Here is a 14136-nt window from a genome sequence, read left to right as displayed (position 1 = left end):
CCTAATGACGGATAATTATTTTTGTGAATTTGACGAGGCTTGGAGAAACAGGGAAGTGGATATTGTTGGAAATAAAAGTCTAACACTCTGAGCGATCGTGTAGTATTTATTGGAAGAAATGAAAATTGCTGGAATACGTTGAAGTTGAAGTCAATTCTTTCTATGATATCTGTATACGGAAAATTAAAGTTGACTCGATAAGAGACAACTTTTTGAAAATTTCTGGAAGAGATTAGGAAAGGAATGGAGTAGAAATATCGAAATCAAATTATCGAGAATCAAGCAAATTTTGCCGACATTGTTTCGTGAACTTAAGATGATTTTTTTTAGAAATAGAAGGGTATACCGATAGCAAAATAAAAGTTTCCGATTCACACACTTTTATAACGCACTTTTATAACGCAATTTTTTTTATAATAGAAAACAATTTACGACGCAGATATACGATATATTTTTCATAAAATGTATATATATTAATCGTAGCTTCTGGCTCCATAAAGATCAGTATCTAAAATAATTGGCTAAACTAAAAACCATTTGTGTTCGTATACATCAGGGGCATCTACGTTAATTGGTAAAAAATCCAAAGAAATAATTTCGTAAAAAGCAAAAATACCGCAGGAAATCAACACGCGTTGAACTTTTACCGAAATCAAGCGATCTCGATGATTCATTGCTAGATTTCCATCGCTCGAAGCGCTCTTGTTCTGATCGTTATTCTATCGGACTATAAAATAGCGTCGCGCCAGACAATCACGCTCTCCTACGTGGACGTTGTAATCGTAAAATATGGGGCGTCGCGTCGTAGCCGCAGAATCCAAAGTGAAAAGTTATTGCTTGTCGTGCTGCTCTGGTGATTTTGAATGGGGCTAGAGTTGAACGATTGGATAATTATGCGCTCGATACTTGAATAATTCGAGACCCTGTTATTATATGCGGTTATAGCTTCGCAGAGTATTTATAAATCGACGATTCTGTTTGCCTCCGTAATTGTTATCGAATCGTCTATTTTATCAGCGATCACGTTTGTGGTCACTGCCAACAAAACTTCGTCATTGATTATCCTTTTCAACTCGTACGCGTTGTACCGAATGATTTTGATTTAATGGAACGAACGATTTCTCTTCTATAGATTCGTTAATTTAATTTGTTTATGTGTGCAGATATGTAGGTGTATATAACAGAGTGAAAAGTTACTGGAATAATTATGCCACCTAGATTTGACGAACTGCTAAGAATAATCTGTTTAACAGGTGAGTTGCAAACGCTAATCGATTTAACTGTTTGCAGTTTGACAAATTGCAAGTCGTATTGTATTTAAGTGTGATACTTAAACATTAGTGAAAATAATATTACTTTTATTTGGTAATTAACAGCTTATTGTTTAATTATTTACATTTGACGACATAATGAAAATAAGATGAATTTTACGATTCCTAATTTACAAATCTAAATCATCGTTTTTGAATACATCATAGCTCGCAGTTAACGAAACTGCAAACAATTAAATCTCTCTTTCTCTGTACTTTAGATATGTTACATTTATAATATATAACAACGTGTGCCTATTTTTAATATAATAAATTTAAATATATATCAATGATAAGGATAATCAACGCACTTGTTCGACTTAATATGTTTGAAACTATGAAACGCTACATTATGCTAGCACAATTATGAGAGACAAGATTTTTATTTGCTTAACATCGTTGAAAATGGTAATAAAAATTTCTCCTATTTAGATAAAATATTCAGTTGCAACAGATTCATGAATGCTTAACGATTCGTTAAATTTATTGTAATTATATAATCATTCATGATATCCTTTTATGAATAGTCGACTTCAGATATGTAAATGTAGCTTTTTAAATTCGCTTCTTATTTAGAATAATAAATTATTTTAAAGCTAGAGTATAGTGACTAGTAGTATCTATTTATTACAACGGGAGATGATCCGTGAAAGGCGAATATTGTTTTCAGAAACATTGCTCACGAGTTAACTATGCTCGCGACCGCGTTAAGAATTCACGTCACTTAACAATTACCAATTTCATACGTTCACCTGCAACCACCTACGCTAACATTAAAGTCGACTGGCATCGACAGGTACGCGAACAACTTTGAATACTAGTCTGTTATTACCAATATCATTTATTGTGTTTTTTATAATGCAGGCAAGGCCAAAAGTATTAACCATCAAACGATCTAACCATTGCCATTTTCTTGCCCTTAACAATTTTTAAGCGGAAATGAATTGCTCAACCCTTGTTAAAGTACTATATTTCAAAGTATAATACACAAAGTATATAACACTGAGATACGAAACTATTTCGTACAATAATTTACGAATTTGTATAAAAAAAATTAATAATACGTATAATATTATTTATTATTTATTGTAGACAGTCATCCAGGAAATTTGTATTTTAAATAAAATGCTTCAAAATTCTAAGCGTAAAGTTGATGTGTTCTATACCCAGTTAATCACGAGCTGCGTTATTATCGTCTTAATTGTGTTACGTATTATATTAAGAAATATAATATATATAAATGTTATATATGCTTCGTTTAAACCAACATGGCCCTTCTGTAAGATGCACTAAAACTTTTGTCAGTGATAATATTACGAAAGGTAAACTCGCAACAAACATTCAAAGTATTATGTATGTAAAAAAATATATATATATTCGTATAAAACATAGCATTATATAAGATAGAACATGATGTACAAAATGTAAAAAGTTGCAGAGAGATAGTTCAAAATAATTACAGGATCTCATCTTACATACCAGGAGGACATTATTATTACATAATAATAATTTATTCAGCGTATAGTAGTATCTACGTATCAGAATAAAAAACATACTAAGAAGAATATTTAAAGAAGCGAAATAACCAACGGTATCTAATATGAAGACTAGAGACAGACGTTTGTAATGATTCTACAATTTATACGTAAATGTATCCATAAATTAAACTTATAGTAAATTATGACAGGCCAATAGTCGATAGAAATTCTGTAAAGTTCAATTTTAACATCAACTCTTAATATTTACCTTTTACCGTGTATCCTTGTTCTACAAAGGAACTCCAAGATATGTACATTAAACTAACAACTGCGTGATGTAGAAACTACAGTCTTAGAATTCAGCAGAAGACACTATCGTTTGCGCTTAATATCCTTAACGAACGGGTAAATTGAATTGGATAATCAGAATCGACGTACAACAACTGCGCGTTAATTGACATTGCATGCGAAATCGGATTCAGACGCGTATGTATGTATTGTACGTATGTACATGGCGCATTTAGAACGGTGGCCAGTAACCGCGTTTACCGGCAAATAATTGTTGGCCTTAATTAGAAAAAGCATATTTCTTGATTACAACGTTAAATGCAAATCTCGCGAGGAATCAACGTTCTACAGTTAATACACAGTGAAATTGTGAAAGTCGATTAGATTTTTCAATGCACGAAAGATAAAAATTGACTTGATGAAGATGTTTCGACAACTATGTTGCATGAAAGCGTGCATTGAGCAATTTTTAAAGAACATGAATTTCCAATTAATTCTAGTAAAATTGCATTTCCAACGGTCTATCCAACTTTTTAAAGTTTACAATAAGGAAACTTAGTCTTGTGACTACGTTTGTTCGTTGCTACGTAATGATCTATACTTTCAATGTATTGGGTTATTCAAAACATTCCTAACCCTTTTAGTATGAATTTTTACGTAATAATAAAATATTCAAACAAATACAGTACCCAGTTGGATACCAAGGAGAGCTAAGGAAAGATATCTAAATTTCGTTAACAGAGCAGATTTCTTTTTCCCAATGATACAATGTTGAACTTCATACGTACGAGAAATTGTTATTTGCTGTAATTTTTGTGAAATTTAATTCGGAAAACGGAGATAAAAAATTTAATATTCTGAAAGCTTGTAAGATTCGTTAAAGAAGAGGAGGAGAAATTTAACAAGAAATGATTCGTAAAATTATAAATGACAAAACGTCTAACTGTTGTATTTAAATCTTAGGTTTCTCTATGAATTTTCTGAAAAACCTAATATATTTTATTATTGCTCATATTACATTAAAAATGTGAAGGTAGTTATAATTCTTAAGAATTCTCGTATCTTACTCATAATTCTCTTTCTTATAATGGCGTTTAAAAGTATTATGAATGTATTTGAGGAAGTATCACACTCATCTCGATGATTAATATTAATATTAATAATTCATAAAACATGTTTGTCAATGTCTGAAGAAATTCGAATTTCCGATTTGAAGCGTAGTTTATACAGTCAGCTCGGTTAAATGCAATTTTTTTTGGAGATGAATTTAAGGACATCCATGTTTTTAAAATGTGTAAAAAAAAAGGCAATAAAACATTCTAAAGGAATTGTACCGACGAATAAAGTCCAGTTAATAATTTCCATTTGACAATATTACATTTCCTAACAAAATTATTTATCATACGATGTACAGTACGTAACTGATTCTGCAATTTCTCTACTGCAGAGTTTACAGTAACAAAACTGTTAATTGAATATAATTTAAAACCCACAGAGGTGGAATCTGTTATGATAGTAATTTACTGCATTAAAGTAATGACGTACAACTAGGTTCTTCGCTACGATCAGTGGATAGAATTCTACTTTAAATTTGTTTGACGCGAGTAAATATACAGCCTGGCCTGAAATAATAGGAATTTTGTCCGTTACCGCTATTATTAAATCCTGAATCACTTAGTCGTACGACAAGAATACTCACAATAAGACAAGTTCTCGTTTGGACAAGCATTAAGGCGTATTCATTTTCAGTAATGAGATACAAAATGCAAAAGCAAACCGTACAATTTTACGAAACTCGTCGACCATTTCGTTGCAACGAATTTGTTACAGGCGATAAAAACGATTCTGTGTTTCGATAAACCAGCAATCGGCCAGAGTAATGGAACTGTAATAAAAACAAGGCAAAGAAAAAGCGCAACGCATAAGATAAAAATCCTACATGGTATATAAATAATTTCATCACGCTAAATGGCGACAAATTATAATATGTGATTCGCGAGGCATTAGAATATATACACGAAAAGATTAAAAGTAATAATTCAGCGATAGATTACGGAAGGTTATCTCTAGACAGAAATAGTAGCCTGCACTATATAAACGTACTTAAACACGTTTCCATAATTGATACAGTTAATTTCAAGCCGCTGAATGACCAAACGTCACAACAGACAATGCGATTCGTGTTTCCAATACGATAACCTTATCTGGAGGTTTATTCAAAGCAACGAGACAGCAGAGACTGACGGACTTTTAAGAAATAGTTTTCATACGTATCGCTTGGTCGATGCTTGACAATAGTAATTTCAAAGAAAATACAAGTCCTCATTGTTCGTGAAGAGAACGAAACACATCGAGTAACCCGCTTATCTCGCCGACCGCGTGGCAATTATAAAGAAGATTTGTAAATGAACTCTAAAAGAACAAACAGTCTTTAGCGCGATCTAGCTGTATTATTGTTAACGAGTATCTTGACAAACTTTCGATCCGAAACAAAGAACTCCTGATTTGTCTATCTTGCTAATTATAGGTGAAAAACGAACGTTAACGCGCGACTTTATTTAACCCTCTCAGAAATCAGCCTGCCACAGGCATTCTCCTTTCCCAGAGTGCTTCTCACGATCTCGTTCGTACGTACATATATACACATCAAAGTGAATTTCATCGACGTGAAAAACGTCGCTCAACGAACGAGGAAAAACATACAGCTGTATGTAACGATACAACAGCATCTGAAACTGAAACATCTAAATCTAAAAACTAGACAAAAAAAAATTAAATACCAAAGATGAAATCTAAAGAAATTAAAGGAAACTGAACATCGATAAGGAACATCTTTATTTAGTCGTAGACTAATCGGGTAGAGAGCAACGATAATATTCGATAAATAAACGAAAAATATACGCGCCATATCGGACATAATTATTGGGAAGATAGTGGATTCCGATTTAACTCCCGTCGTACGATTGTTGTTCGAGATGACGAATTTATTTTTGAAAGAACGGATGAATGGTATTTTTCTGATGCGAAACGAAAACAACTTTGTTCGACGTTGGATTAGGAAATTTTATTTGAACTCTATTAATGTATCGTTAATTACATTATAATGTAACTATAAATTTAGTTGGTAGAATCGGGTCACTCGGTAAGCGTTAACGTTATACTAGATCAAAATATTGTTTTCAACTTTTCGGTCATTTTATATTATTGTATTCTACTTTATGATATCACGGTTACGAAAGGGAATTCCAAAGATTTGCTTAACACTTTTTATCGTCGCTATTCCTTCTTCCATCTAGATGCTGCAATTATATGAATTATTTATGAAACTCAGCGTAATAGTAACGTGAAAACGATCTTCTTTAAATCATAGAAATTCCATTTTACGCTTCTAATCCTTATAATGGGTTCCTATAAAATATCTATTATTCTAATAATCTTTTCGTATTTCGATAAAATAATCTGTAGGTTATTTTATTTCTATTTTCCAATAATACGGCATTTACTCAACTTTTATATAATATTTTACTGCTTCATCCTTAATGGGTTAACGTAATTGTGGGAACTAGGTTTCTTTACGATTATTTAATGTTACGTACTCGTATGGCTTTTGAGGACAGACCAAGTAGGTTTCATTTTGTTGCTTTTAAAATATTAATAGGTTAATGCAGCCAGAACCAAGCAAAAACACTAACGACAAAAAACCATCATAATGATGTGTTTCAGATAGTTTGTTGATCGTATCTATTACATCATGAGTAGCCACAAACTGGTACTAGTTCAATAGAGACTACAGTTAAGTTTAACGCACCATAACATGTTTCCGTCTAATATTATACAATTGAAAATCGTACGTAACATAAATTAAAACAGTAACAGATAAAATTACGCTATTTAATTAGCTAAGATATCAATTACATTGAATCTCATTAACCAACATTATACCGAAGTTTACTTGTGTAATAACTTACCAAAGTTGTTAAAAGTATTTATACCTGTTTTTAAACATTATATTTTTATTCGTTTTTCATAATGTTCATAAATTCTTTACATTCGTAAATTTATTTGTTGTTCAGCTAGAAGATCTAAGTTTATCGAGAACGTTCGCTCAGAATATCAATATTTGATATTGTTGAATTGAAGATTTTAATTTAGCAATGGTCCTTAGCTGGAAATTATATGATGTTTCTCAAAACAAAGATGTAAGTTTATTGAAAGTTTTGAGCTGTTTTTTCATATTTAAGAAGCACAAACGAAGTCTATCGACAGAAAATTACGTTTTTTGAAACCCGAAGATTTAAGTTACCATCAAATCTAACATCTAAATTTACCAGAATATTTTAACTCAAAATTACATTGCCTGTCAAAAAGAATTTCGTTTAAAATGACACTCAAATGTTAAGCTGGTATTTTCTATGAAATTTTCTACTACGAAAAGTAGGTAAATATAGAGAATATGTTATAAATGATTGTACAATCGAATAATAATATATCACACGACAAAGGATGCTAAAAATATAGAATAACATTTTTTCATCTGTTTATGACAAAATTACGTGCCATCTGTTGAATACGTATGCATTTAACTACCCTCTGTCTAGACTTGATGATCCTATCGTAGACTAATATCTCTACGTATTTGTGTTTACTGTATTGAGTAACGAAGAACGCACGATAAAACAATTTCTTCACGCACAATAAATTTTATTAATTTAGAAATTGTTGGAAAAGCGTTTCTTATTCCGTTGAATACAAAATTTTGCTTTTCGTGCCATATTAAGTTTCTATGAACCCTTTCTACTTTTTTCTAATATTTTATTTTATCAAATTTTTTCTTTTTAATTACTCGGTACTTTAACTTCTTCAGAGTGGGTTAATTGATTTAATATGACTGATATATATGTCGGATTTCGTTAGAAATTTTATAAATAAGGTAATAATAATAATAGTAATAATAGTAACAATAATAGTAACAATAATAGCAACAATAATAGAAACAATAATAGAAACAATAATAGAAACAACAATAGTAACAATAATAGAAACAATAATAGGAACAATAATAGAAACAATAATAGAAACAATAATAGAAACAATAATAGAAACAAATTTTCAAATTTTCAAATTTTCAAAAACTCAAATTTTCAAATTTTTAAAAATTCAAAAATTCAAATTCTTAAATATTTAAAAATTCAAATTTTCAAATTTTCAAATTTTTAAAAATTCAAATTTTCAAATTTTCAAATTTTCAAATTTTCAAATTTTCAAATTTTCAAATTTTCAAATTTTCAAAAATTCAAATTTTCAAAAATTCAAAAATTCAAATTTTCAAATTTTTAAAAATTCAAATTTTCAAATTTTCAAAAATTCAAAAATTCAAATTTTTAAAAATTCAAATTTTCAAAAATTCAAAAATTCAAATTTTCAAATTTTTAAAAATTCAAATTTTCAAATTTTTAAAAATTCAAATTTTCAAAAATTCAAATTTTCAAATTTTCAAAAATTCAAAAATTCAAATTTTCAAATTTTTAAACATTCAAATTTTCAAATTTTCAAAAATTCAAAAATTCAAATTTTTAAAAATTCAAATTTTCAAAAATTCAAATTTTCAAATTTTTAAAAATTCAAATTTTCAAAAATTCAAATTTTCAAATTTTCAAAAATTCAAAAATTCAAATTTTCAAAAATTTAACTTTTCAAATTTTTAAATTTTCAAAAATTCAAATTTTCAAATTTTCAAATTTTTAAAAATTCATATTTTCAAATTTTCAAATTTTTAAAAATTCAAATTTTCAAAAATTCAAAAATTCAAATTTTCAAATTTTTAAAAATTCAAATTTTCAAATTGTCAAATTTTCAAATTTTTAAAAATTCATATTTTCAAATTTTCAAATTTTTAAAAATTCAAATTTTCAAAAATTCAGATTTTTAAATATTTAAAAATTAAAATTTTCAAAAATTCAAATTTTCAAATATTCAAATTTAAATAATTCAATAGAAACAATAATAGGAACAATAATAGAAACAATAATAGAAACAATAAGAGTAACAATAATAGAAACAATAATTGAAAAAATAATAGTAACAATAATAGAAACAATAATAGCAACAATAATAGAAACAATAATAGCAACAATAATAGAAACAATAATAGCAACAATAATAGAAACAATTATAGTAACAATGTCGGATTTCGTTAGAAATTTTAGGCGTGAAATAATTAATAAGTATAACAAAAGCTATTGACAATGTTCCTGGGCTCAATTACGAATCCACGGTCAACGGGTAAACTCTTTGTACAATGTAATACATTTTGTAGCACGCAGACACGTTAACTCAGACGTTGGGTTACTTTCAGACTGACTCCAAGTCAATGACAGAAAACTCTCCAAGGAGATTGCAAAATAAAAGACAGATACAGTGACACATGTCAAATACATATCGATCAGGAATATCAACCAATTCCCAAGCGCCGTAGCTAGGCAGTTCCACGTAAACCAGCATTGCTCCTGATCAAGACTTTATTGTTTATACAGCGTATCCCTCAACACTGATACCTCCTCTGTAAGACATTTCGTTCATCCCGTGACCGTGGCTACGTTCGGCGACCAGTTATGTCACCTCGAGCCCAAGTATTGGGGAATCTTCCAAAAGAAAGGCCCGATGTCCCTACATCTCCGACATATAATTATGAAGTATATTAAATACATAATTATGTCGAAAATAAATACATATTATTTACATAATCGCGATTCTACTGCAATGAAACTCAACAATAATTTTTCCATAAGCACCTTTTAAACGTATTTCAGTTAATTGAAGAAACAGAAACTCTGAAACTCGTCGTTTGACGGATTTGCTAAATCTGGAATAAAATATACAACTTCAAACATGATCATTTGCTCAAAAAGCACACGTATACGTTTACTACAACATAAAATCGTTTTTATTCTCTTGTATACTATATTACATCGTAATTAATTATTGACTTGTTATTCGATACAATGTATTTAGATGATATTCGCGTGTATTTTTGTGCTTTGACCTATATATATATTTCAGAAACGTCTTTAGTTCTAAGAATACCGTGCCGGAAGGGTTGAAGAACGGTATTTAAATTCGTACACCATATTCAAACCCACTTAACTTCTGCAACCGCAAACAATTCAGCATCATTTCATACATCCTTGAAACCGGTCTCGTCTATGCGCACCAAACCGGGCCAATAACCTAAGTCTTTGCTGTTCCAGTGAACTACATAAACCTTCCGTCTTAATGCTTACGTCTCAAACGTAATCCTTACTTTCCCCGACGCATAAATCGCAGCAGCCAATCACGAACCAACCCTAACCTACTTCCATTCGGTTATGTTAAAATTGCTAGGAAAGGGTTATTTGACTCGCATCAACGTTCAACGCTGATCGAGTGCGAAGTGCGGTCACCTAACAAAAGTCACTTGCACTTAAAAACAAATACAACGAACGACACATATATTTTGGCAAATTTTTTATGTAACATAATGTAAACATAGACTTCTATCTACAAAATATTATATTCGCGTGTATATTGGCAACTTTTTGCTCCGTGAGCGCTTGCCTTGCTTCCTCTTTATCTCCTTTTTTTATCATTTTTAATAACATTTTTAATATTAATATCACATATCCAAGTTACTCAGCTTTTGACTTTTTTCTAACATCCTTTAATTACCTAATACCTGATTAATCGAACGCTTATCGATCCAGTTATCTGAACACGAAACTATTATTTAAACGACAAATCATCGATAACGGAACGGAAAAGGATTTCCTATTACATAAACTGCTATCTCTCCTCCGACAATTTCAAATCAGTAGAGTCCTACCGTAAGAAAATCGCGCGTTCTATCATTTAGAGTGCTGAAGATCGTAGCGATATAAGTCAAGATCATTGGAATTTGAATTTAGTCACGTACTCAAACGTCATCCCTTTAATTTCGTAATAAATTATTTCGTGATCTTATTCTTTGTCACGATACGTTTTCATCATTTGAAAGAATATAATCAATTTTGCGTAATAGCAAACGCAGCACACCATTTTATGAAAATTAGCGATACTATTAGCGCGTCTATTTCATGGCTAGAAACATAAATCTGGCGAATCGTACACGGTCATTGCAAGGAAATCGTATCGAAATCGTAACGACGTCGAATCACTCGGCGTGCATTACGGAAAGTAGCACATTTCAGTTGCCTTAGGAAAAAGAACAAGTCTATGTTTGATATGTTTCAACGTGCGGCTGCCTGTTTGGCCGCAACAGAGTCATCGCACCATGTGTAGACTAATATTACCTGACGCTTGAGTTTGAGTTATTGTATTTATTTCTTCAGGTAAAATTACCTTGTTATAGGTAGCTTTGTATAGGCCATGGATATTCCAAAGATATAACATAACCTAGTAACTGAAATAGATACGGAAAAGGGTTGCAAAAACTAGCACTTTATTTTTACAAGAGTCGAAGCACTGAAACTACCAAATAGCTGTGCAATTTTGAGCAATTCGCATCAATCCAGATAGCTTTACTTTGAAAACCGAATTTCCAAAAATTACTGTCTTCGAGCGTGTCTATTCAAAAACGTCGTCAAATCTTTGTAATCTCCTTATTACGAATCTTAGGTATGCGCTTTTCTCTACATATACATGTAATACATAAGACAATTCCAAGGATAAGTGGTATTCTCTAAGACGACAAAGACTTCTACGTACACGTTTTTATAAGCAAATAGCTTTTATTTAATTCTAATTAAAGATCCTTACAGATTTAGAAATACAAAAAGCACAAAAATAGAATAACTGAAAACGATCAGAATTATGAGTTTTTCCCTGGCAGTCATTTTAAAACACTGTGCGTGGCAGGGATCCGCGCCAGGGCAAAGACGCGCGATCTCGCACGCTGGATTGAAAGAGCAGAGGAACCAGAGCCGGCGTATTTCGGCCAGAGCCGGTTCAAGGTGGAAAGACCGTGTTGCGCGTTTGCTCTGTTTGGATTCGGGCGGGCGCAGTATCGGTGGCGGCGGCGGTGGCGGCGGCGGCGACGGCAGCAGGTGGAAACGCTTCTGAAGCGGAGCCGACGAAGGTGGAAGTGGCGAAGCGCATCGAAAACTGGTTTGGAGCGGGAGCTCGGCGGCGCGGCGGCGTGGCGCGACGCGACGCGGCACGGCGCGGCGTGGCATGGCAGTTGGCGAAGTGGGGAACGATCCGTTTCGCGACGGCCGGTGGGGGCAAGCTTGGCAGCGACAAGTGATGGTTTACAGTTATAGTCAGTCCGGATCGGGCGTTCGGTCAGCCGAGACTACTTGTGCCAAGCGTTAAGCTCCACAATCGATTCCGATTTGTCGAGCCGGTGTATTAAACGCGACGTCGCTTATACGCGCATACACGCGCGATCGCATCGAGACGAGAAAGTTTGAGAGTGAAGTGTCGTCGTCGTCGTCACCGTCGTCGTCGTCGTCATCGTCGTAGTCTGTCCACCCCTGTCGACGTTTCTCTACTTTGGCCACGCAACGAGCATCGTTCTTATCCAAGGATCGTACGTTCATTCTCGGCCTCGACGATATCGCTACAGTTGCACCGTGTGGCCGTGCAACTTTTTTCCAAACGAACGAGTTCAACCTGGATCACCGAAACCTTCTGTGAAACTTGACGAAATCGAATCGAGCACAATTAACGGTATATACCAGACTGGCGGAAAGGAAGATCCGCGTGGACGAAACGACAGCGCCGTGAATATGTGTACGTCATCGTTCGTGGGTTCATTGTGCACGATTAATTGGATACGGGCGCACGTATATTGGCCCGTCGTTCGCGTTTCTTTTTACCTTCCAGTTCGATTCTTTTCGCGTTTCGATCTCGCGCGACTATCACTGCCTTGCCTGCCTCGTCTCTTACCGATCGTGAGAGTTTCTCGATGAATCGTCCCGTTCCAACTTTCTTCTCGTACGTTTATTTAGCCAGTACGCAACGTAAAAGAGAAACAATCTTCCCGTCGTCTTTATCAGATAGATCGTCAGAACATTCCGGATCGATAACCAATCGGAGAGCTCGAGAAATATTTCTCAATCGTATTGCACGACGAGTAAACGAACGAACGATTCGAAGAAACGACCATACTCTTCCGCTCGTTGATTCGATTCCTCAATTTGTTTCGACGAATTTCTTTTGTATCGAATGAGCGACATCCGCGAGAAAAGCGACGCCTCGATGCGCGTAAGAACGCACGCGAACGAATACGGTCACTCTCGTACGCGGATGTGACCTCGTAACACTCGGCGAGGACTTCGAGACGATCACGATGGAAATGGGAAATGAAAACGCACACGCGGAGATAATCCGCCTCGTAGCGAGCGTTTCCGTCGCGTGCTGCATTTTTCTTTTCTTTCCTCGTTCTGCGCGTCCTACGCGCTCGCCAAACAAATACGCTGACTCAATGTACGTTGCGTACCGCAAGAAACAGGAATTCCCTGAAAAGCGTTCAGGCTCATGGGAACGAGTTTCGTTCACGCAACCAACGTTCGCGAAATTCCATACACGTGACTCGAAATAACTTTACCAAACTCGTTATCTCCGAGCATCGTTCTTGAAAATCCAATGCATTATTTCTTTCCCACAAACCTATCGAATTTTAATACTTTCGTTATATCGTTCGAGAGATTTTCCATAGTTAGATCATTTTGAGAAAAAGAGAGAGGAAGATTCTCACGGATAAATTAGAACATAACACGATCTTATTTGTATTTAGGGTGAGAATGATAGTCGCCGATTTAAGAGGCTTAGAGAAAGAGGAAGCAACTAGTAACACGGTGAGAAGAGAAAATCACCTCTCGCGTTACATTGTTGAACTTGAATCTAACGTTAAACTCTAAATTCCCATTCGGCTTGTGTCGTCATCGTTAAATTCGATCGGAGCTGTTCTTTATTCGACGCTCGAAAGCTAGATTTCGCGGATGCGATACTACTCGCCGATCTTTTTCTAAATATAAACAAAAAGAACTCTACGAATATGCATAAAAAACGATGTGAACAACATT

At 33.5% G+C, this 14136-nt stretch overlaps 1 protein-coding gene across 4 annotated transcripts in view; it reads left to right on the top strand.

The window, feature by feature from the left end:
* The window catches only part of LOC126920898 (class A basic helix-loop-helix protein 15-like), a 262862-nt gene that overhangs the window by 217206 nt on the left and 31520 nt on the right, over positions 1-14136 (top strand). For 2 of the 4 annotated variants that reach the window (XM_050731865.1, XM_050731855.1), the window contains exon 1: positions 12333-12778. The exons of the other annotated variants lie outside the window; for them this stretch is intronic. The gene's annotated coding sequence lies outside the window, so the exon portion shown is untranslated. Of the gene's footprint in view, positions 1-12332; positions 12779-14136 lie in introns of those variants that run through there. 4 annotated transcript variants of the gene reach the window in all.

Source organism: Bombus affinis, chromosome 1 (assembly GCF_024516045.1).
Source record: "Bombus affinis isolate iyBomAffi1 chromosome 1, iyBomAffi1.2, whole genome shotgun sequence".
Taxonomy (NCBI): domain Eukaryota; kingdom Metazoa; phylum Arthropoda; class Insecta; order Hymenoptera; family Apidae; genus Bombus; species Bombus affinis.
Note: the sequence above shows the minus strand (reverse complement) of the source record. Positions and strands in the feature narration are given on the sequence as shown.